The following is a 25342-nucleotide window of genomic DNA, read 5'->3' as shown; positions in this document are numbered from 1 at the left end:
TGGGATGCTGCTATGGTCTGAATGTTTCGTCCTCCCCAAATTTATACACTGAAACCCTAATCCCCAAGATGGTGGTATCAGGAGGTGGGGCCTGTGAGAGTAGATCCGGTCATGAGGAAAAAGCCCTCCCAACTGGGACTAGTGGCCTTACACAAGAGCCCCACAGAGCTCCCTGCCCTTTCTACCACGTGAGGACACCCTGGGAAGTGGGCAGCCTGCCACCCAGAAGGTCTTCGCCAGAACCCGAACCTGCTGACACCCGCATCTTGGTCTGTGAGAAAAAAAAAATTCTGTTGTTTTTAAGCCACTGGGTCTGGAGTATTCTGTTGTAACAGCCGAAACAGATTAAGACAGATGCTTATAAAAGTAAAGTGGACAGAAAAGTAAAGAAGAAATATGAGCAGGAAAGCATAACTGAAACTACGCACACTGTGGTGGTTAGAAAACAAATCACATTAACAAAAAAGGAGGAAACAAGACAGTCAGCAAGATGCTGCCAGGACTTATGCTTCTCACGGATGCCTACATATGGCAGAGCCTGCTGGCTGCCCTCTTTCCCCTCACTTCTTGAAGGTGTCAATTTTGGGAACTTAAAACTGAGAAGAGGAAAAACAGACTGTGAATTAAAACTCATATAGAAGTTGCCATTGTCACAGGGTAATTACACCTGAGATCCTGTGAGTTAACACAGTTTGTTCATTTAATGTACTTTCTGAAATTAATGTACAAAACATTGAAAAAATCACCTGTTCCCTTGATATTAAACATAACTGTATGCTCAGGTTGGAAAGGTTTTTGTGAAACTTAGTAATGTATCAAATATTCTTATTCAAAATGCTGGTTCCTGGAAAGTGATAGTTACTGAATCTTATTTAAGTAAGAAGGCCTATGAAATTTTCTCCATTTTAATGGTATATAGACATATTACATGTGCCAGATGCCCAGGTGAAGGCCTTATACAAGCATCTTATTTAACCCTTACAACAACCCTACAGTATGGCAGCATTACACAGGAAAAGAAACCAACACTTAGAGAAGTTAATAACTAACACAAAGCAAAGCTAAAATGTGAACCAGGGATTCTGATCACGGGGTCTGTGTGCTTAATTATCATGTTCCTTTGTTCCATGTACGAGGAAACTAAGTAGGAAGAACGAAATGACTTGTTTGTGCTCATGCAGTAAATTAGAGATGATGTAATGTTAAAATGAAGACTACAAACCCCATCATTCTACCAAACTAGACGGAAATCCAGGTGTTACTAGAACAAAGTTCTCATCAGAAGCTTGAATGGGGAATGTTCCCTGTCCAGGTTTCCTCATGTTGTTTGCAGACCTCCTCTCCTTGTCACTCTAGGACTGAAGTCTCCATTTTCTTGCTGGCTATCATCTGGGGGCTCTCAGTCCCTAAAGGCTGACCAAAGTCCTCTGTTACCTAGTCCTATCCACAGTCAGTAAAAAGCCAGGGCTTTCAGTCATACAGATGCAAGAAAACGAATTCTGCCAACAACGTGAATGCCCTTTGAAGTGGATCACTGCCTAGTGGAGTCTCTGGATAAGCAAGCAGCCTGACTGAAGAACTGACTGCAGCCTTGTGATCCCCTGAGTAGAGGACCCAGGTAAGTCATACCCACCGTCCATCCCTACTGTGCTGGCCCTTCCACCTGAGTAGAGTAGACTGCCATGAATGAGGCACAAGGTTGTCAGCAGAGGGCAAGAAACTGGCCCCTTTAAAAAAAAAAGAAAAAGACAAGAAACTGGCCCCCATGCCATGGAGACAGGAAGAGACACCAGTGGATAGACACCAGAGGGTCTAGGAGTGGGCGTGGGATGGAAGGTTAAGGTCCGCAATTCTGACCCACAGAAACAATGAGATGATAAATGTGTGTTGTCTTAAACTTCTAAGTTGTGTTAAATTATTACACAACAATAGAAAATCAATATAGATTTTTGGTACCACAAGTAGGTGATAATGTAACAAATAACTAAAATGTGGTAGTGCTTTTGGAACCAGGAAGTGGGAGGAAACGAAGAATTCTGATGAGCACAGAAGAGCCTACAAAGCTTGAGCAGATTGCTGGTAGAAATATGGATTTCAAGGTTGCTGTCACTTATGTCTCAGAAGGAAGGGAGGAGCAGGCTATTAGAAAACTGAGGAATGGGGACCCTAGTCATAAAGAAGCAGAAAACTTAGTGAAATTGTCTCCTTCAGTTATATGTAAAATACCTTGGAGAACATGGGAGTAGGTCTTTCCCCAGTCAAGCCCCTGATGAGACTGAAGCCCTAGCTGACAACTGGATTGCAGCTTGTACCCTAAAGCTGAGAAACTAGCTAAACTGTTATGTCCAGACTCCTTTCCTATAGTAACTGTCAGATAATAAGTATATGCTGTTCAAAGCTACTAAGTTTGTGTAATTTGTTATACAGCATAGAAAATTAGTAGCGTCATGTAATATGATTCAGGCACATTGTGGGAATGTGAAATTTGAATGTCCTATGATATCTTTGTGCTATAATCACAGTAATTATTAATAAGAACTATCTACAATGTTATGACTTGATTAATTAGGCAGAAATAAATTTGAAACATAGAAAGAACAGTATTTTTTTTAAATGTATGGTAACAGAATTTAGTTCAAGAAAATACTTGACTATTTTGTTGCAAAGTTTACATGCATTTAAAGAATTAAAAATCTTACCCAATATTTCCATAAAATGAGTTGGTACAAAGGAGAGTTTCAGTGAACTCAAGACCATACTTGATTTAATAGCAGAGCAGGGTCTTGAGCTGTCTCCTGACTCATGGATCAGCCAGTATTTGACTACATTACACTGGTTTTTTGTGTAGTCATCTGTTTACTCATCTGATTTCTCAACAAAATAAATGCTGATTAGGTGACATTCTAAATCATTTTCTAGATATTATGGAAAATATGATAATAATCAAGCATGTGTGCTATCAACAACACACATAATAGTACAAAACAGGATATGAAGTGTTTCATAGGAGAGATACAGATAAAGATGAATTGGGATGTAACGAAAAAGAATATGTTTACTTTGGAAGAAATGGCCACTAAGAAAAGACTTAAAGAGTGATGTAGCATTCTACCAAACTTTGAAGGACTAATAAATTTAGAATCGATGACTTCAGAGTAAATGTTAGGATAAAACACTCCTCTCTCAGGAGGATTTTATATAAGATGGTTTGTTCTGCATCAAGTAGACAACTCAGTTTTCTCAAACTTTGGTCTTATCAGATTCATCCATATACATCTTAAAAAATGTATTTCTCTTGGGAGCAGTGTTTACATATGTGCGTATACATGTGTGCGTGTGTGTGTGTTGAGGGTGGTGTGACTGATTTTCTTCCAAATACTTGTACCACAGGCCAATAGTCCAAACCTTTCAACAGCAATTCCCCTGGACCTCCTGTTTTAGGACAGCACTTCTCAATCTTAATCTGCATACAGATGGCTGGGGATCTTGCTTAAACGCAGATGATATATCAGCAAATCTAGAATGAGACCTGAGATTCTGCACTTCTGGAGCAGGATTCAACTCCTCTGAGCTGCTCTGATTTTAATTTGTATTCCTTAACCTCACAAGGACAGGATTCTACCGATGAGATTTACCTACTCAGGTTACTTTTCTCTATAAAGCAACTTTGCCAACTCTCAACAAACCCTCCAGTGGGCTAGGGTTCATCTGAATGGAACAGCCCATGAGCAAAACGGGGCCCTAGGAGAGCTCCCTGGGTTTTAACTGGTATGTGACAATATCCAAAATCTATTGGTTGTTAGTTTTCTTATTAAGAAAAAAATTTAAAAAATTAATCCATCTACTTCAATCCATTGGATTCTCCATTAGATGTTTTCCAAAATACATACTATTGATTTGTCCCTCATATTTAATTTTGCTACTATTAGAGTTACATTTAAATGTAACTTTTAAATTATATATTTAACTGAGAGAAAAGAGTGAATTTCTTTTAAGCAAACAACAAACTGACCTATGATGCTGACAAAAAAAAAAAAAAAATCATCTCACTGAAAGCATTTTCATGAAAAAGTAGTCCAGATTTTAAAGACAGACAATAGAGAGCAGATATTAACAACATGGGATTTGGAGCTAGATAGATCTGCATTTTACTTCTGACTGGAAATTAACTGTGTGATCTTGGGCCATTTGCTTATCTCTTAGTGACTAGGTTTCCACAAATGTAAACAGAATGTGGATACTGATATCCCTAACAAACAAGCTTGTGCTGAACTTTGCACATTATAAAACCATTAGTGCATTGCACCATGTGCATAACAGGTATGACTGTTCTTAAAGTGGAAGAAACCTAAAAGTAAATATTGTCCCTGATCCTTCACTCATTTATAAACAAAGAAAAATATTTGGAGTTTCTCACTAGAGAGGTACAGAGATGAACAGTCCAGAACCCTCTCCCCACAAAACCTTTCATAAACTTCTCAAGTAGCAGAACCCTATAGTACATTTCCTATTTCACTTGGGATGATGTCTTTGAAAAGAACTGTCATTTTCTTTCAATATAAAAGCTGAGAGCTAAGTTTACTTTCCAAAATTGTAAAGTAAAACCAAAGTTAAATTCATTTTTTCTGAAATTTTCTCTAGAATAGTCATATCTTATAGTTTCTATATAAATAATGTTCTTTCCATTATAACATTTTGTGTAAAACAATCCAAATTATAGGATAATTCTTGCTTTAAGTAATGCATTAACACTAGAAATATAACAATTTGAAATGGTGAAGAATGCATTAAAAAGCAACTGGATTTAATTGCATCCTTGGGACCTGCTTTGCTGTGCCTAGAGCTGGGTTTTCACATGAAAAACAAAAGTCAAGGTCTGCGATATACTTTTCAGTTGCCACTGAAATTGTAGAGTGATTCTATGGATAGCCTTCAACCACTAAATAATGTTTAAAGGTGAAAAGGCTTTGAAATGTATTTTTCTAAAACTCTGAGATTTTACCCTGCAACAGTGGTACAAAAATTTTTGGGGGGTTCCTGTTTTTGTTTTTCCCCCAACCCTCCCACTCCCACACTCCACATCACTTAGGGAGGATATCAAATAATATTTCTAAGCAGGAGTCATAGAAATGTTGGCCTTTCCAAATTAGTTTAAAATTAGGACTATAAAGAGACTAAAAACACAGTACATGGAACTTCAGTAGTGCATAAAAAGGATTTGTGTTGATGTGGAGAAGAATGTATCACTCAAAATATGCCTCTTTAGTATAAAGATTATTTTAGGCTAATTATTTGTAAGAAAAAGTAGACACTGGAGAAGCTCTAAAGTTACCCTTTTGTAAAAGACAGTTACATTTATAAGGGAAAATCTTGATTTGTAAAAGTGTCTCCCTCTCTGAACCAGGAATAGAAGGATGACTCTAAATCTCTAGAAACTCTTGTCAATAGAGGAGGCAAAGACTGAAATCTGCAAAACAGCCTTACCCTTGTTCACTGTGCTTTTCCTGTGAACTTCCCATATGTGGCCTTTGCACTCCCTCCCCATCATCTTTTATTACTTTTTCTGTCTTTAGCTTGAGATATATTTAAGATGGTGGCTTGGGCCATTTTGGAGAGTGACTATGGTTTCCTGGGTATCTCCCACATATATAGGAGGTATCCATGTTATTAAACTTCTGTCTTTCTCCTGTTAATTTGTCTTTTATTACATGTAGGTTTCAGGCAAGATACTAAAGGGGAAAGAAAAAATTATTTTTCCTCTCCCAACAGTGTACAGATAGGTCAATACAGCCTGACAACAAAGAAGTCTACAGCATTAATGTGGCATTTTTCTCCTGAAAGCCTGAGGTGTTCTCTAATGATCAACTAATACTCAATAAACTACTTTCAGGAATAGAGGCAAAAGTGTTACTCTGCCATAAGTTATGGAAACAAGATTCTGAGACATTAAGCATATTGTCCCAGGTGACAGTAAACCAAAGGAAAAAAGAGGTGAAAACAGATCCTAACTGAACACTTGGTCCACTGGAGTCTAAACCTTTGACCTGTGCACACCATGCTTCAAATTGTATTCATGGGGGAAATAAGACTAATGGGTACCAGCTTTAAATCTTTCAGAGAAATAATATCCCATGTCACATTACCTGATGAGTAATAACGATTTTCCAAAACTTGCCCCAGAATTTATGATTCCTGGGGAAATGAAGAAGAGGTGCTTTTAATCAATCAGTTCATAAGACAGAAAAAGCAATAATGAACAATTCTCTTTGACAGATATATATTCAGCTTTTCCTTTTGTAAAAGGCACTGTGCAAGGCACTGCCAGGAATGCATTATTGTCACTATACTAGGGGAATTTTACAGTGGAACATTGGCACAGCCTTGATCAGCATGGCCTTAAGGATCTTACTCTTCCCCTCAGCTTCACTAAATTTTAGACAGGTTTCATTCTGACTGTCGGCAGCTGATCTCCCTTTTCTTAGAGCATTTATGTAAGAAGTCTGGAATTGCCAATTCTTTCTATGCCTCTTTGAAATGTAGATAAATCTTTTCTGAGCCTCTTGTCAATTTTACAATCTAGGAATATTTGTTTCAAAGACCATGAAACCATCTCTTTGAAATGTAATCATCTAATGAGAGAGAGCCCCCATCTCCCAGGCTCCTGAGAGAGAAACACCAATTAGCAAATACAGATGGCTTAATCACACAGACCGGTGGCCCCCCTAACATTCTCTAGTACTTTTCTACAAGCACACGCCAACTAACGGAAACTTTCCCACCTCTTCTTTCAGTGGAGTTGAGTTCAATCTCCCCTATTGCAAAAGTCTCAAAGAAATTCTTTCCTGCCTGTTTAACTCTGTACAGAGCAAGTCTTCTTCAACAGCCTATAGGTTCAACAGAAATTGGACAACAGGAAAAAAATCCATATATTTCGAAGATTGAAAAAGTTATTAGTTATGATAACGTTTATGAAGATGACCAGTCAGGGATGAGAGATACAAGTTCAAATTGCATCTGTGTCCCTGCTTAAATGTAAGGTATCTTTGAAAGTCTTAGATCTCTATCCCATGTGCATGCCTGCATGGTTTGTAAATATAGTTAGATATTACCCAGTTACTTTGGCTTACAATGGCAGGGATCTTGAAGATGAGACTAGAACAGAACTAATGTTCAGAGAACATTAGTAAAGAGTACAGATCAAGAGATTGGACAGAGAAAGAAATGATGTGTTAGGGAACAGCAATCACATTTATTTTAACTAGAGCATAAACTTCAATTTGGGGAAAATTCAAGAAATAAAGGTGCTTAGTTATGGCAATCTGTTACTGGGAAAGTTTAAACACACAGCCTCTCCTGCTTAAAGATTCTTTAAAGAAATTTTTAATAATAGTTTTGAAGACTGAAGTTTGTATTCAGACAGCCCAAATAACTTGTGTTTTAAACTTGTGTATTCTGTTCCCCTTTTGTTTCTTAACATTAAAAAATAATTGATCACTAAACGACTAAATTTTAAAAATATTTTCTCATTAATTTCCTCACATTAAAATATTCTACATTGTTATGTCAAGCAATACTTTATTTAGATATTTAAATCTATATTGTTCCTCTGTATCTCTTCATAAAGACTTCTGAACATTTCTTACCATCTAAAGCACATGTTCTAATGTACACCATAATTACTACAGACAGAATATTCAGCACCTTGCTCATTAATAATTAACTCCACAATAATAAATTTAAAGGCTTTTTGTTTTTTCAGTCCACATGGCATTCTTGCAATAGTGGCCACTCTTTCCTTCACAATGTCTTTCATTTCTTAGCATTTAGACACTGAATAGTCATGATTTTCATTGTAACACTTTCTCCCTTGGCCTCTTAAAGTACATCCATAATTTTTATTAATTTTACTCTTTTTTCCCCTTAGAAACCTCATCACTTCAATATTAATATCTGTAACCCTATTAAGGCAAGTGAGTTATATCTCCAGCATTCCTAAGTATCTAGACAGGCCTATCATTGTTCAGTGGAGACCCAACAGCAGTGAATAGGAACTTGCCAGAGTAAATCCCTGGGATCTGGGAGTATAAAAATATTGACTAGCATGCCACTTATTTATTCCACAAACATTTAATGAGGAGCTACAATGTCCCAAACATTGGGACAGATTATGAATATATACAAACAAGTAAGATGAAGAACTCACATTCTAGTAAGAACAAAGTAAGCAAAGAAGAGGGGGTGAATGAATATTGTAGCAAATCATGATTTGCCAAACATACTGCATGGCATAAGAATTATTATCTCCTCCTAGTATATGAAACAAATAAAGTCAAAAGAAATCAAGTAACCTTCAAATGTCCAATCTCTCATACTTAGTATACTGCAGAATCAGGAGGAGAATCTAAGGGTAACTGTCAAGAAGTCTAAATTCTTTCTATATTCCCTCACTCAAAGGAAATTAACCAGAATGTTAAAAGGAGAAGCCAGAGAGTGATGTCACCAAGATGATGAATAGCAGGTACCCAGCCCTCATCCCTCATAAAAACACTGATTTGGCAGCCATCCAATGACTGAAGAACTTTTATAAGAGCTTTGGGATCCAGGTGGGAGATTGTAATACTCTGGAGGAGTCTAAGACCATGGACAGTGGCTTTCTGAAGGCAAGCCAGCTCCCTGGTGTCAGGCCAGATGAAAGCAGGTCTGACTGCAGATCTGATCTGAAAGTAGCCCTATGACTCAGCTGTAGCCCCACTTGACCACCTTCCAGAGGCAGCACCTCTCATCTAGGGACCCAGCAGGAAGCACATATGCCAACAATATAAACAAAATGAAAACGCACCCAAAGAAATGAGAGAAAATATTTGTAGAGCATATATCTGATAAAGAGTTAACATCCATAGTATAAAAGGAACTCCTAGAACTCTGTAACAAAGAAAATCAAATAGCCCAATTCAAAGAATAGGCAAAGGACCTGAGTAAACATTTCTCCAAAAAAGATGTACAGGTAGCCAATAGGTATGTGAAAAGGTGCTCAACATCACTAACAATCAGGGAAATTCAAGTCAAAATCACAATGAAGTACCACCTTACATTGTTAGGATGGCTACTACAAAAATAAAAGATTAAAAATGTTGGTGAGGATATGCAAAAAGGGAAACACTTGTACACTATTGATGGGAATATAAATTAGTACAGTCACTTGGAAAAGAGTATGGCATTTCCTCAAAAAGTTAAAAATACTACTATCATATATTCCATCATATATCATACCACTTCTGAGTATGTATCCAAAGGAACTGAATTCTCCAAAAAGATAACTATACTCCCATGTTCACTGTGGCATTATTCACAATAGCTGAAGTATACCAACAAACTAAATATCCATCAATGCATGCATGAATAAGGAAAGTGAAATACTATTCAGCCTTAAAAAAGAAGGAAATTCAGCCATTTGCAACAATGTGGGTGGATCTGGAGGACATCATGCTAAAGGAAAAAAATCCAATACAGAAAGCAAGTACTCTAAGATCTCAAGTATGGAATCTAAAATAGTCAAAACTCATATAAGTAGAGAGTAGAATAGTGGTTACCAGGGGCTGAGTAGGGAGAGGAACATGAGGAAGTGATGGTCAAAGGGTACAAAGCTCAGTTATAAGAGATAAGTAAGTCCTGGAGATCTACTGTTTGCTAAGTGGGTAGAATTTATGTTAAGTGCTCTTATTGCCACAGGTAAAAAACAGGGCAGGGTAGTGGGAGGACATCTTTGGAGGTTATGGATAAGTGTACAGCATTGAGAATAATGATGGTTTCACAGATGAAAAGTTTTCTCCAAACACATCAAGTTGTACACATTAAATTCTTACAGCCTTCTGTGTATCTACCATATTTTAATGAAGTGATTTAAAAAAAAAAAAAACAAGAATCCAATCACTAGAGAATGTGTGCCAAGGAGTAAAGAACTAGAATACATACAATACCATAGAAAGCAAAGAAGAAATGAAAAACGTGTGTGTGTGTGTGTGTGTGTGTGTGTGTGTGTTGGCAAGTCATCCTCCTATCAAACTGGATCTCTTCGTATATTGTCTCTGTGCTTCAAAGTCAATAGTAGATCATCTAAAGAGGTGTTTTAAAATGTAGGTGAGTATTAATGGACCTGTAAGTTGAAGATAAATGGTATTGGGGAAAGAGGCAGGTTAGGGGTTTTAATTAGACTTTATAATTTGAAGCTGGATACATTAAAAAAATAGTTTGAGACTGTAGTATATATTATATTTTGTTTTTAAAATACTGTAATAGAACACTTAATATAATCAAGAGTATTCTGCCTTGCAACTTTACAAATAAAATTTTTTCAGTAATAAGACCCTAGTCTTTTTTGTTTTTTTAATAAATGTGACCAATATTAGGGGAAAGAAAACAGAATGGCAGTTTTACAATTGCTGGCTAAACCTCTGCTGTCACATTCCAGTTCCTCCTCATTTTGCAAAAGCAATGAGAAAAATTGTGAGAATACTTTCTTTCCTAAGCAGTTTAGAATAATATTATTTAGCTTGGATAACACTATCATTTATTTTGCATCAATATTAATGATTTGGAATGGGAATAAAATTACAGTAATGAAATTCATAGCTGATACTAAGTCTTCAGCTGTTATAACTGCCAAACAGAGATAAATATATAAAATGACTTGCATCACTTAGAGCCCTGGTTTATAAATTGCAATGTGAGTTTTAACAGGCGCTTGGACTTTGGGGAACAAGCATTCAATATTTCCAGTGAGGAATGAAACTCTGAATTGAAGAATATTATTTAAAAACCAATTATCCGAACTAAAAGAAGACTGGCTTATTTCATTTGAGTAACATTTTGGTGCTTTTACACTCTTAGTAAAGGAAAACTCTGTATTACCCTTTTAAATGTAAGTTACTCACAGTCTGAAGTCCTGTCCCTGAACTAGGCCCACCAAAATCAGACCAATCCCCTAGAAACTCTAATATTTTTAATCATTTACTATAAAGTTGAGGTTTAACAACATCTCCTACAGAGCAAGCTGAGCTTCCCTCTCCTGCGCCTACTACTGTCTCCTATTAATAGTGGCAGTGGTGCTGGTACCTAGTGTCTGTCCCCATGAGGGTGTTAAATCAAGCTATGTAGGAAATGGGATGGGAGCCATGTTGGCTTATATATAAGATGCTTTGCATCTTACCTTCAGCCAGTGGAAGACAGTTCTTTCATTAAAACCAGAGCAGTACAATTCCCCTCCCCCAGCTATTGAGCCAAAAGGTTGATCACAGACGTATCACTGGCAAAGAAATAACACCTTGGATGATAGGTGGTAGGCATTTAGCAGAGAATAATAGAGAAAAGAAAAACTCTTTAAACCAATTGAAGATTTTTTTTAAAACCCTCAAAATTAGAGGGCAAAGCACTTTTCTGATGTCAGGACTTAGAGAAACAAACATATGAAAAATACAAAGTTACAAACCATCATCATACACGTCACCATAGGAGCAACTACCATTCTCTATGAGTCAGCTATATACTGAGCATTCCAATCAGTACCTTATACACATGACACTGCTTTGTATAGACTGCACCCCTTTACAAATAAGCCATGTCTAAAAGGGGTGAATAACCCAAAGTCAAAGAGTTTGCAAGTATGAGAGTCCACACACAGCCAGAGCCAGGGAGCCCTGCCTCCAAACTTGATGATCTTTTCATCCAGTGTAGTAACTATCTATAAAACAACATCAGAAGAATTTAGACAAGTGTAGAGAAAATATTGAGATCAAACCAGACTAACATGAATTCCCAAGGATTAGTACACAGTGAACTTTCACCAGTATGTATTAAGGAGGAATTAAAAATTTCTATCAGAATTCCAATGAAATATTTATAATGTGTTATATAGAATTAGCATATGTTAATTTTATGAAATTCTCTATATAAATTTCTGTTCATTCATTTTTTTTCTGAATTTATGTGTTTTCTTTCTTAAACCAGGAGTAGAACACTTGTAGAACATTTAAGTTCTTACAAGAGATACACGGTCAACTTCGCTACATGACTATTGATGACAGAATTCCTAAAACCCAGTTCTATGCTAACCAGCTCTGCATTCTAGATCTGTGACTTATCAAGGCTATGCCTTTTTGAGTGAGCTACATACTTCCAAAACAGATATGATGGTATTTAAACAAAGGTAACAGTATAAATAATTGTTGTATGGTCATACCTGTCCTCACTAAAAATTTTTATGAAGAAATAAAATTCTTTAGAACTAATAAGAATTCAGTTAAATTTTCTTTCTAAAAATAAAATCATGAATGCTCACACACACTGTAAAAAAAAATAAATAGAAAATATGGCTTAAAGTCTCTTAAATCCTGATAACCACTTGTTTAAGCTATGATTCTCCAGCCACAGGAGATGGAAAAAGTGAAAGAAGTTGAAATAGAAAGTTGTGGGAGTCAACGGTACAGCTTTGTTGCTAAGGAAGGAATAGTGCCTTATAGACAAGTGACTGACACTATCAGCTCCTTTGTTGGGTATGAAAGAAGGAGGCATATGAGTAGGAGAAAAAAGGGTCTCTATAAACTATGTTCAAAACTTGAAAAAAAGTCCCTCCTTTAGCATTATCTTCCTACTGAAACATTTAATTTCTACATTGCTTGTCACTCCTGTGCAATACCAAGAACTAGTTATTTCTGAAGTTCCTATTGGTTTCACATCACAAGTGGCCCTGATAACTCTTTTGCAAAGACTGTTTTGAATCTATAAAATGATACAAAACGATTAACAGCCAATTTCACTTCAGTTTTTAAAAAGGTCAAAATAAAGCACAGTATTACAGGAGAATGAGGTTTCCATAATATATCCCACGTATAAAACAGAAAATTTAAAAGTCTCATATTTTTGACAAAAATTCTAATGAAAAGGTAAAATGATATAATATGAATTTACTATCCAAATGACAATAGTCATGTAAAGCACTAAGAAATAGGTATAACAATTCTAGTTTCAGTGAGTGTTCTTTGCAGGCCTATAATGGGATAAATCAACCTGCTGACATGGGCTAATATACTTTAAAAATCAAACTTTCAGAAAGTATGGTAAGAAGCTGTCTCAGTCTACCAGAGTTACCGTAACAAAGATACCACGGACTAGGTGGCTTAAACAACAACTATTTATTTTCTCACAGTTCTGGAGGTTACAAAGCCCAAGATCAAGGTCCTGAAGATTTTGACTTATGAAGAGAGCCCTCTTCCTGGCATGAGGAGCACTGACTTCTTGCTGTGTCCTCACATGACCCTTGCTGGGTGCAGACATATGGAGGCAGAGTTCTGGTCTCTCTTCCTCTTCTTTTAAGGCCACTAATCGCACCACAGAGGCCCCACCCTCATGACTTCATCTAAACCTAATTACCTCCAGAAGGCCTCACCTCCAAATACCATTACAAAAGGTGTGAAGGTGTCAACATATGAACTGAGGCAGGGAGAAGCATCCAGTCCATCATAGAAGCTCAGTTTTTAATCTAAAATTGTGAATTCCTAGGGTCAATTATAGGATAAGTAAATTAAAATTGCTACTGCTAGGGTCTATAACTATGTAATTTTAGTAAGTTCTCCTATACTTCTCTCATGCATATTGAAGTGGAACCACAGTTTAGAGAAGCAAAATGAAAACTATCAACTACAACAGAGTTTTACTGTTTATGTATAAATGATTAGCTCCCTCCCTCTCCCTCCAAAAAAATTAAACTTAACCTTTATCTCTTTTTTCAAATAAAGTATTCCCACATCAATTTCTGAGCTCTTTTCAATTAACAGTTTGAGTGTCTGGTTATCATACTTTTTGTTCCAAGAATAACTAATAAATAACTAACAGAGGCAGTCAGAATTAAGCACTTAGTCAGATATATAGGATGCTTTATTAACATTTTTCAGAGAAGTTTCTTTCAGCAGTCTCTGACTTCAAAGAGACAGCACAGACATGGAAAACTGTAAGATATATAGACAATGGAATAAATTCCTACACCAAAAACTGCATTAAATATAAGATATTCTATGTAACATCATTTGGGGTGAGTAGTCTCCATTACTACAGACAAAATCATGTCATGATAAAAGGAAATCTTGTTTTCTTGATTGGTCAGGATGATTATAAGCTATTACTAATTTCAATAAGCTATTACTAATTTTAATAATCTAAGAAGGTTTACTGAAAACAATGGAATTTCAGAAGCTGTTTAAATTACCTAAATCATGTTTTGTGTGCTAAAATCTGAGGGTATGCCAAGATAAACTGCTTTGTAAAGGGATAAAAAAGGTTGACAATTTAAATAAGACACACTCAAGAAGGCAAATGTGAAGCAAACTGGACTGGGAGAGGTGAAGACAAAAAGGCAAAGTATTTTGATCTTTCTGGGGAAAGGCTTTAGGAATAATGAGAGTATTGCAGACTTGGTGCTCAATGCAATGGAAAATTGATGAAGGGCTTCGGGTAGGGAAAGATGGGTCAGTGTGACAGATGAAGAAGCCAGTGTTGACAATAATAGCTAGATAGATGAAAAGTACTTGGTCCTGAAAATGAGAAATCAAGTGAAAATGAGGTACTAGCAGGCAAGGTGAAGATAATCAAGCCTATTTTACAGTGAGAAAATAATGTTAAGAGGACAGTACAGGAACGGAGACTGGAAAGTAGAAAGTGGTTGTCATGATGTGTGTGGCTAGGGGTGATGAGCAAAAATGGCGTTGGAGCTTCCCTGTTTGCCACATTAAACAGATGACAGCATTTCCAGCTACAAATAGAAATCTACATATAATCTTCATGCACTAAATTGTGCTTTTACCGTGACTTAATCCTAATGACACTGACTGCTTGGAAAATATTTATTGTTGACTGCCAAAGAGAAGGCATTTTCAAGTGCAGTTTCAAACCTTTCAAGCTTACTAGCAAATTGAATATTCAAGTCAAAAGAATTTGCATTTATGAAGATTCATATGTATAGAAGTGAATTTTTCAGACTGTTTCTATCTATCTCAACCCCTGGAAAATGAGAAAAATGAGGCATTAAACTGAGTCTTGCAGCTCACCTCCTCTGTCATTTATGACACCTAATTCTGCCTCTTGCAGAATTAGAGTATAATGTCAGAAAGCATTTGGTTGATGGTTGAAGAAAATATTAAATGATGCTGTTACTCACCTACAAATGTCAGCACCAAATGACACAGCAGTGCTTTGCTCCTGGGTTTGTGTATTCCCTAACCACAGCTTTCTGAACCAGAAGAAAAGAAGAATGAGAATTTTTTGCACTGGGTTTCAGGCATTGTTTAATGCCTGCTTGCGATAATGATGTCTTCTTCCTTGGAATATTGTAAAGTATTTTCAGATCTAAAATGCCTTTGAAATATTATAAAGTATTTTCAGATCTAAAATGAGTTATTCAAGAGAAAGTAAATCCCTTGGAAGCTATTTGAATTATCTATGTAGAAAACAGCTCTTTCTAGTTCATAGTATTAGAAAAACAATCATTCTCTCTGACATTGTTTCTCCCACTTCCTTGCTGAAATAACAGTCCCTTATAATGGTACTTCATATTGGGCCTTGTCAAAACTAAAAGATAATAGCTTTATTTATAAGTCCACACAATTCTGGCACAAGCCTAGGGCAACAGATAATAAACTTTTTAAAACAACCACATTGCATTGTATCTTGGATGCTTTGAAATCTTTTTTTTTTTTTTTTAACTTTCTTGGTCATTCCCAGAATTCAGTATGTCTTAGATATGATGAAATATAGTGAGACTACGTGTTCTATCCAGCAATAAATCCTCAACAGATCTCGGAATTTGTGACTCAAAGAGAAATTTTAATAGGGTGTGAACAAAGTGAAGACATTCTTACAAGACCCAGGAAGCTATTATTCGGGATGTGTTAGCCAGATGGTCAGTGGCACAATCTTTACTCAGTGAAATTTTTGCTCGATCAGAAACTTGTTTAAAATGGCTACTTTTACATTCATTTGGATGCAAACTTTAATTCCCAAGACACAAGTATAGCTGTTCAGGTCATTAAAGAGTTTGTTTCATCTAATGTTTGAAGAAAAAAAAATAAATGCCTGACAGTGTGAAGGTAGCAACCTCAATTACCATTTCTAGAGCCACTGCAAATCACTCGGCATGACCATTCTATCTTAATTATACAGCAGAATGAAAAAGGTACCACTGCCCAAGACAGAATGCTTGCTGTAAAACCTGCCCCAGGGTAAGATGAAATAGTGAAGTGAGAAGCACTTTAATGGATAAAACAGCAGCTTGGGAATCCAGAAACTATTTCTGTTTAACCTGTCTCCACCATTTCCTCACAAAGCCAACACTCCCTTGTTTACAAAACAGAAGTGACTGTTTTCAGTTTCTGAGAGATAATATGAAAATAAGACAATCAGAACGTGCAGCCATTTTTGCTCCTTGGAAAGAAAAGATCAAATCAGTACAAATAAAAGAAAAAAACTATGATAAACAGATCAGAATTACTATTTATTAGGATGAATAGAAATTTGATTTGTGAATTTCTAAAGGTACAAGTTATGCTAAGTGAATTTTTGTGAAGCAAGAAGTATTTGTAGTTTTAAAAGCTTCTTTTCCTACAAATTTGCGGGGTTGTGGTGTTTATGTTCCTACCAAAAAAAAAAAAAAAAAAAATCCTGACTTCACCACCTAATGCACTCAATGAGCTGCCCACATACCCATAAAGCAGGTGGTCACCAGATGCATCAGATCTCAAGGAAATAGAATCAGTGCTTGGCAAATTCATTCAGGCAGGTGGTCTATGAATTCAGGTAGCCTCCTGAGCAAGTTTCATTGTATTTTCAGTATCAGAAGCTAGAGGCAGGAAAACACAAGGAAACATATATTCAACATAGCTGTATTTCAGGGGAGGTGAAGTAGGATTCTGAACCAAGTAACTTAAGAGTTCATCAGGGGAGACTGCTTAGCCTGTGTGAGGCTCATTAGAAAAGGGATGCAGAGACTTGGCTGTAGGTGCTGGTCTAGGACCCCAGTTTAACTACAGACTCCCTCAGCAGCTGCTCTCCAACATCTCAGAACAGGAGAGAACCACAACAATTTCTCAGTTCAACATTCTCATTTTCAAGATGTAGAAACTGAGTCTCAGAGAGCGAGGGACTTGCCAACAGTCCCAGAGCCTGACAGGGGCCTAAACAGGTGGAAACTCAGTCCAGAATTTTTGCCACGATACCACACCACCCCTCCTCATCAAAAAAAGAAATGAGCCTGCTCAATTGTTAATGGACCACTAGCTAATCTCAAGCATCCCCTCCAGCTCTAAAACTGCCTATTTCTACATCAAAACATAGGAAAAGCTTGAGAAGTCTTAAACATTGACAGAGAAAACCACCAGCTAACTAAACAAACAAGGTCGAAAAGCTGAATGCAAACCAAGAATGGAAGAGAAAGCACCATGTGCTCTTCAATCACAAAGCCCACGGTCCATCTTTAACATTTATTCTTAAGCATCTATATTCAAGATGTTTTTCTTTATTTACTATGTCCATTTGCAAAAGCCACTCCATTTCAAACTTCTAGGAACCTGCAATAAAATCACATTAAGCTAAGTAATAAAATGCCATTATTGGAGTGACAAGAAGCTTCACTACCTGAAGTTTTAATGCGTGCTCTCCTACCAACAGGGATGTTGTGAGGATTAATGAGATATTTAGAAAGCATTTTATGCAAACGGAGAAAAGAGCCTCACAAAAGCAAAGGAGAAATAACAGTAGTTTATCTCCACCATCAACGGAGGAAAGCCTGTCTAAACAGATGGACCTGGGATGATGTCTTGAAAGTGAGAAAAACACTACCTGTGTTAGAGGAGGCTTAGGAGAAAGGTCTTCTTGAGGGGGAAAAAAAAAAAACAAAAACCCTCTGAAACTAGAGGTTTTATTCCTCAAACCTTTATCTAGGGTGAGCAACCATCTTGATTTCCCCATGATCACAGTGTTTCTTGGGACATGGGATTTGCAGTGCACAAACCCCAACAGTTGTAGGGAAACCAGGATAGCTGGTCACTCTATTTGTAGTTTTCATTTTTCTTACAACAATGACAACCTCACTTTCTAATACTCTAACTCTAATCTTGAATTACTTAATCAACTAGGATGATGACATGTTTGGGGAAGATGTTCAAACAAAGAATTTAATACATCAAAATGAGCTTAAATTCCTGTTGGCCAAGGCCATCATAGTTTTGGAGACATTCAGGCAAAACAAGGGAAATTGCAGTAACATTTCAATCCAAACTTCATCATCTTCTTTTACTGCTGGAACTTCAACCCCTCAGCCACTTCTGGTCTGTCTCATACTAACAAACTCACATTAATCTTAGCACAGTTTCCCACAGCAGTGATGTGTGCTTCATGGCTGAACCTCTGCTCCTCCAGTTTTGACAAAGGAGGAGAATTTCCAAAGGACTATAAGTCTTGATTGCCTGATCACTAAAGGGGCTCCAATCATTCTAAGATGTGGCTGGATAGAGCATTTCCCAGAATACATCCTATTTGTTGAGCATCATTCTCAACACTTTTCAGAAATGCCAAGATGCTTTTACTTCAGTTGTGGAGTCCTCTTTGAATTCTATTTACCTCCCCTTTACTTCTCATAATTCCATTTCTTTCTATAAAACTTTAATGTTATTAATAACTTAACCCAAACCTATGGAATATAAGAAGAAAATTAAGTATTTTGTTTAAAACCTTACTTTTTAAAACACTGAATTTTCTAGCCATTACAAAGTTTATAAACCTGGAGTAAATACTAGGGAGAATATGAGGGTGGATAAAACAGGGGCTTTGCAAAAGCCAATATTATACAACTTTAATAAAACTATTGTTGAAGCCTGTGTTAGCAATTTCTTTTTCTTTCTTTTTTCTGACATACTAGAACATCAAAGAATGAAACGGTCCAGGGCATTTTTACCCTCTGGCAGATCTGGGACTGTGAGGGGGTTAAACAATAGAAACAATATGTATATAACATTTACTGTTGTTAACTGTTTTCTTACTACAACACTGTAAAGAAAATACACTTTCTTTTGCCTCTTCTATGCATCTTCACATAAAAGTTCAGGTCAGCTGGATAAACCACACATTATCAGAAAAAGAGGGGAAATTAACTTCAAAGCTAAACTCTACGGTGACCCCCTTCTGTACCAAATGATCACACATAGAGGAAAAAATAAGAGGCATTCACCCAGCTACCCGCTCCTCACCTTGGCATGCTAATTGTCCAAACAGAGTTATAGCTGCGGGGGCTGCTTTCCTGCCTCCAGCCCCTAGTGGATTAACACCTATTCACCTGCATTGCTCTTTTTCATTCTGTAGTACAGCTTGAAAAACAAGCACCAGTGAAACCATCAAATCAGATCACTTTTGGAAGAATTTTCCCATACACATTCTGCACTCTCTTCTAAATTTACATAGGTTTTCTCAGCCCCCTGCACAGAGATAATTATGCACTCTCCCTGATTATATGATCATATGGAAACTGGTTTTAACATCTTCCTGCAGCTCATAACTGAAGCAACAGATTCCAGTTGTAGCTGGATACCTAAAAACAGGAGCTCTTTTTGAAAACTGATAGGGAAACTCCATATTTCAATCATAAAAGTCAAAGAAAAACATGCAGAATATTTATTTCCAAAATGTGAAAAACATTAAAGTGTATTTCCCAAGTGTACAATTGTCTGAAATACAAAAGAACATTGCTTCAATTTTAGACATCAGGGGTATCAAAAGCAATTTAAGCTCAGCTATGACTGTAATTGTGTCCATAAAAGCCTGAAACTGACAACAAATATTTTTGAGCACCCATTGTTTTCAGGACACAAAAGGATGAAGAAGACATGAACTTCAGAAGCTGACGGCCTGGTGGAAACGTAATACAGGAATGTGAGCCACTAGAAGAATCCTCACCTATAAACTCGAATTGACATATGAGAAAGAAATTACAGCGGTTTGAAAAGGAGGTGGGTTTCATCCAGAAAGAAAGAAGACAAGAAAAGTCTTCCTTGAAGGAATCTCATTTGATGTGGACTCAAAGGGTGAGTAGTGTTTTGATATAGAGACGAGGGAAACCTTCTTCATTCTTTTCTTGATTATCGTCTTAAAATGGAGATGACACTTTACTACCCATCTTGAATGGTAACCATGACGGACTAAAGCACTTGGCCTCTCAAATATCTTTATCTACTTCACATATATTTTGTCAATTAGGTGATGTTGCTGGTTGAGACTCTCTGGGGTCTGACTGTGGCTTGTTCACTCTTTAGCTGTGTAGCCCTGGACATGTTACTTTTATATTTTGTCTCAGTTACTGTAACTGCACAGTGAGTGTGATTATAGTGTCTACTTCACACGGGTGTTAGGAGGATTATGTGAGATAAAACATGTAAAAAGCTTAGGGAAAACCGGGAACATGGTAAGAAACTTAACACACGTTAGTTGCTCCGAACTCCGGCAGAGGTAGCAGCATGAGCAAAAATGACAGCAGGTGGGAATAAAAATGGTGTTTCAACAGGTGGGCTACTCTAAACGTAGGGCAGGAAAATCATAAGGGAACTACTGAGGGTCATCAGCCTGGAAACACAGAGTGAGCCACATTATGAAAGACCATGCACGCCAGACTGGAGAGGTCATTCTCAACGACTGGAAGTAGCAGAGCGGAAATGCTGCATGAAATGAAGTGGGACAGCCATGTGATTATCACAGGAGCAGAGTTTAAAAGTCATGAAGGTCCAGTTAGAACAAGAGAAGATCAGTCAAGCTCCAGTGGAAACTCGCATCTCTATCAACTGTGCAACTGCCTACAGGGAGAGACCAAGGAGATGGAGGATTCCAAGAGGAATCTAAGTTTCTTAAGTACCACAGCTTAGAACCAAGACTTTCTCAACAGTAACAAAGAAAGCAAAAGAGAGGGGATGCCAGAGGCAGTGATGAGAAGGGAAAGGAGACAGAATGAGTTCCAAAATCACAATTTCCCTCTTATATACCATACCTTAGGCTTATTTCCCCATACAAAATAGTCAAGGCAAGAAAATTTGGTGCAACCTAACGGAGCTGTCCACACACAGTGGTCACACAGAATACTGCTAAGCCTAGAGATGATAAAAACTTAAAATGTCCCTTTTCAAAAAGTATAGCATACAGTAAATGCAATACTTTTCTTAATAGTTTCACTTCATTTGATTAGAGATAGTTGTGAAAATGAAACTAACAAGCATTATAAACATGAAACTTCAAAATGTCCTTGTTCTTAGCAATGTCAGAGAATTCTAAGGGAACTGGTATAGAGAGCATGCATATTATAGATGCATACGTGGCTTTCAGTCCTTCAAAGAGCCTATGGAAGGAAAATGTTTTTGTTCATTTCCAAAACTGTACTTCAGATGTTTTCCTCCCTTGGTAGCTGGGGACATGCTATTAAACTAGTGAGAGGAGAGAGGTTCCCGTCTGTACATGTGAATTTTCTTCCTCTTTCCCTCTACCCTAGGTTTTTCACAAGAGGTATAGCAATCAAGCTACATAGATAATTCTAATATAAGAAGCAAATGTATCACCTGAAAGATAGGAGGCAAGTGACAGAATTGAATAAACAGCTAGTCAGGAAATAGGTGGGAACCAGAAGGAAGTAGGTAGCAGGAAGCAAAACTGGCTCTCTCCAAAGGAAGAGTGGCGGGAATCGAACTCTGTCGAAGTTCCCCTCTGCTCTGCACCCCTGCGCCACAAGCCCTAGTCCCGAACAAGAACGCGGGCAGAGCACTTGAGGGACACCTGTCTCACCCAAGCTGCTGGCATCAAAAAGAGAGGTCTGACCCCTTTTTTTGCTATCGGTTTCCCTGACTGAGTTTCCCTCAGCTAATCCCTATGTTAAAATGTTGATCCTAGAACCTTTCTTCAGTATCTAAGGGAGCATCCATTTCTTCTCTACTTAAAGAAACAGTGTGGAGTTTTGTGACTCTAAGATAACACAGAGGCAAGCAGAGATACTATATCCATGTTAGACCTCAACCTCGGGAAGTTAAGTCTTCTTTGCCTATCTTGTCTGACCCTTGGCAGATTATAATTTGTGTGTGGGTGTGTGTGTGTCTACAGACATAAATATGTAACGGATATAAACAGATGTATAATTTTGTCAACCACTCAGTCAATTCAGTCATTTCAAATAGAAAAGCTTAGCATGACATTAACTAAGTAGCAAAATCCTAGTTGTCATTTTCATAATGTAAGATTAATTGAAAGTATGGACTCAAGTAACCAAAATAATTCTTCTGATTACACAGAGTCACTGAAGTATTACTTAGCTAGAAATTAATTCTATTTGACAGTCAAGGTGATCACTATAACTTCCACCACTGCCAAAAAGAAAGGAGTGACATTTCATTCTTAGGCAGCTAACTACAGGCATGTTTTGTAAAGTGGGCAGCAGTGAAGAACCTCAACCCATTAGGCTGTAGTGTTACAAGATCTTGGGAGTATTAATAAGAAAGCCATTAACAGAGCAAAAGAGATTACAGCGTTTTCCAATACAGAGATTTCATGGGCTAAAAATGGGAAAACACTGGCGCAAGCAAAATTAAGCTGGTTTCTTTAGAGTATAATATTTTATAGCCTTTAACATGGTAATATAAATTACAGATACCCGAAAGTAAGATAAAATATCTTGTAACTCCCAAACTGAGGGATCCTGATGCTCTCTTGAACAGACTTTACAAAATGTCGCTCTATACTTTGAAGCTCGAAGTTGGGCAAATTGCAGTTTCAAAACTCTATGCAATTAGCATGTGAACCTTGTTATAGGAAATTTCTTATTTCAAAATGAGCCCTGTCAGGATTAAATGAAGATATGAAAAAGAAATGTTGTAGAACCAGATGTCAAAGAGAGTCTTTATGCTATCCCTACAGAATGAGGACAGACACTTCTTTTATGAAGTTCTCTAGTCAAAAGAAAGGCCAGAAATGTACCATACAAATATTCATATATACAGTATAGATTGATCTCTATGTGTCTGTTTATATAAATATTTTTCTATTTAGTAAACAGACAGCAGATGGTTCTATAGTATGTGTTCAGATGTCTTTTTATTTTTTTATTGAAGTATAGTCAGTTTACAATCTTGTGTCAACTTCTTATGTACAGCACAATGTTTCAGTCATATATATATATATATATATACATACACACATATGTTCCTTTTCATATTCTTTTTAAATGTAGGTTACTACAAGATATTGAATATATAGTTCCCTGTGCTATACAGAAGAAATTTATTGTTTATCTATTTTATATGTAAGTAGTTAGTATCTGCAAATCTCAAACTCCCAATTTATCCCTCCCCACTCCTTTTCCCCCATGGTAACCATAAGTTTGTTTTTTATGCCTGTGAGTCGACTTCTGTTTCATAAATAAGTTCATTCATGTCTTTTTTTTTTTTTTTTTAAGATTCCACATATGGGTGATATCATATGGTATTTTTCTTTCTCTTTCTGGCTTACTTCACTTAGAGTGACAATCTCCAGGTCCATCCATGTTGCTGCAAATGACATTATTTTATCATTTTTTATGGCTGAGTAGTATTTCACTGTATAAATATACAGTAACTTTGTTATCCAGTCATCTGTTCATGGACATTTAGGTTGTTTCCATGTCTTGGCTATTGTAAACAGTGCTGCTATGAACACCGGGGTGCATGTATCTTTTTGAATTAGAGTTCCCTCTGGACATACGCATAGGAGTGGGATTGCTGGATCATATGCTAAGTCTATTTTTAGTTTTTGAGTAATCTCCATACTGTTTTCCACGGTCATTTTTTTGAGGGGGTTCAACCACTCACTGCCTTTGTCTGATTTGACCACAACTAGATTTATCAACTGAAGTTAAAATGGCCATGAAGCTCTGTGTCTGAGAGAGGGGACAAACTGGATAAGGGCACCAATTATGGAAGCATGTACAGACCAACCCTTTTCTGTTTTGATAAACCACATTTTATGGTAACATTCAAATGAAAAGAAAAAAAAAAAGATCATCTGAGTGAATTTGGGGTAATCATAATGAAAAAACAAAAGGCTTTGGACAAAATCTTTTCACATTTTAACAATAGGGAGAATATTTTAAATGGAATATGTGCATATTATTGCTAATTCAACCAAAAAATAATAAATTATGAAAATGTCATTTTTCTCTGCCATTTTAACACAAAACAGAAATGTGATATATATGTATTCGAGCATGTTTTATTTTTTTCTGACAGAGTAATTCCTGAAAAGCAGAAATGTGTCTGTCTCAATTACTGTGCAGCACACAGAATACATTTGGGCCAAGAAAACTCAATTAATAGATATTTAAAGATTATAAAAATTGCTTCACTATTACAAAATAAAGCCACCTTATTTCCTACTTATTTTCTATACAGTTCTTTGGCCATGATAAGGAAAGGAAAATCAGCAATGAAGTTGGGAAAACAAATCTCAAAGAGCAGCAATGTTAAAGGATTTGCAAGAGAAGGTTAAGTTTAAAATAGCATAAAGAATTTGGCTGTAACAGAAATAAGTAAATGGGGAAAATGTAGCACAGAGATTCTTTTATCAATATTTATTTTAAAAGTTCAACCAATGACTGAACCCAAAGAGCTTTTATCTGTGGGGAAGCACAGTTTCAAATACAGTCATTTATATAAGCACAGAGGATGAAGGATATGAAAGGGAAATTAAATTTTCAATGAAGCAATTGCCAATCACTTTGCCATTCAAAAAAGAATGAACTGGCAGATGCACAAAATATTTTTATTTCACTTTTTGACCTTCAGGAGTCTTACTATTTGTTGATAAGACACTACATAGGAAACTGAACACTGGTGATAATTGCTATAAATCTAACTTTATCAATATGCAATACGGAGGAGTCTTGTTGATTTTGCTGACCATATCATTAACATTTTTGTTTGTCTTTTGAGCAATTCAACAACATACATTTTTAAACAGATAATGAAAAATATTGCAAATACTTGTATTAATCTAAGGCAGAAAATTGATATATTGCAAAAGAAAGTAACACTGAAGTTCTAATTTCATCAGAATGCCTTGTTTTCTTGCCTACCAGTCTTAGAAACATAAGCATTATTTCAAGTTGAAGGAAATTACCACTGTTCCTTACAGACCATCTCTAATCATTAAGTTATAACATTTTGCTGGCAGAGCATTTTCTAGTTATTTAACAAATACATCTAGATGTCATTTTCTAAGTTAGTGGCTTGGTATTTGCAACTCATGT

The 25342-nt window shown here is 36.6% G+C and overlaps 1 long non-coding RNA gene across 1 annotated transcript in view; it reads left to right on the top strand.

Annotated features, from left to right (window-relative positions):
- The first annotated feature begins 1166 nt into the window (after window positions 1–1166).
- Window positions 1167–25342, top strand: part of LOC116662627 — a 57882-nt gene continuing 33706 nt past the window's right edge. Inside the window, exons 1-2 of the long non-coding RNA XR_004318599.1 lie at window positions 1167–1618; window positions 19898–20117. This is a non-coding gene — a long non-coding RNA (uncharacterized LOC116662627). The remainder of the gene's footprint in view (window positions 1619–19897; window positions 20118–25342) is intronic.

Source organism: Camelus ferus, chromosome 3 (assembly GCF_009834535.1).
Source record: "Camelus ferus isolate YT-003-E chromosome 3, BCGSAC_Cfer_1.0, whole genome shotgun sequence".
NCBI classification, from domain to species: Eukaryota; Metazoa; Chordata; class Mammalia; order Artiodactyla; family Camelidae; genus Camelus; species Camelus ferus.
The sequence above is the reverse complement of the archived record's forward strand: the minus strand, read 5'-3'. Positions and strand labels throughout refer to the sequence as shown.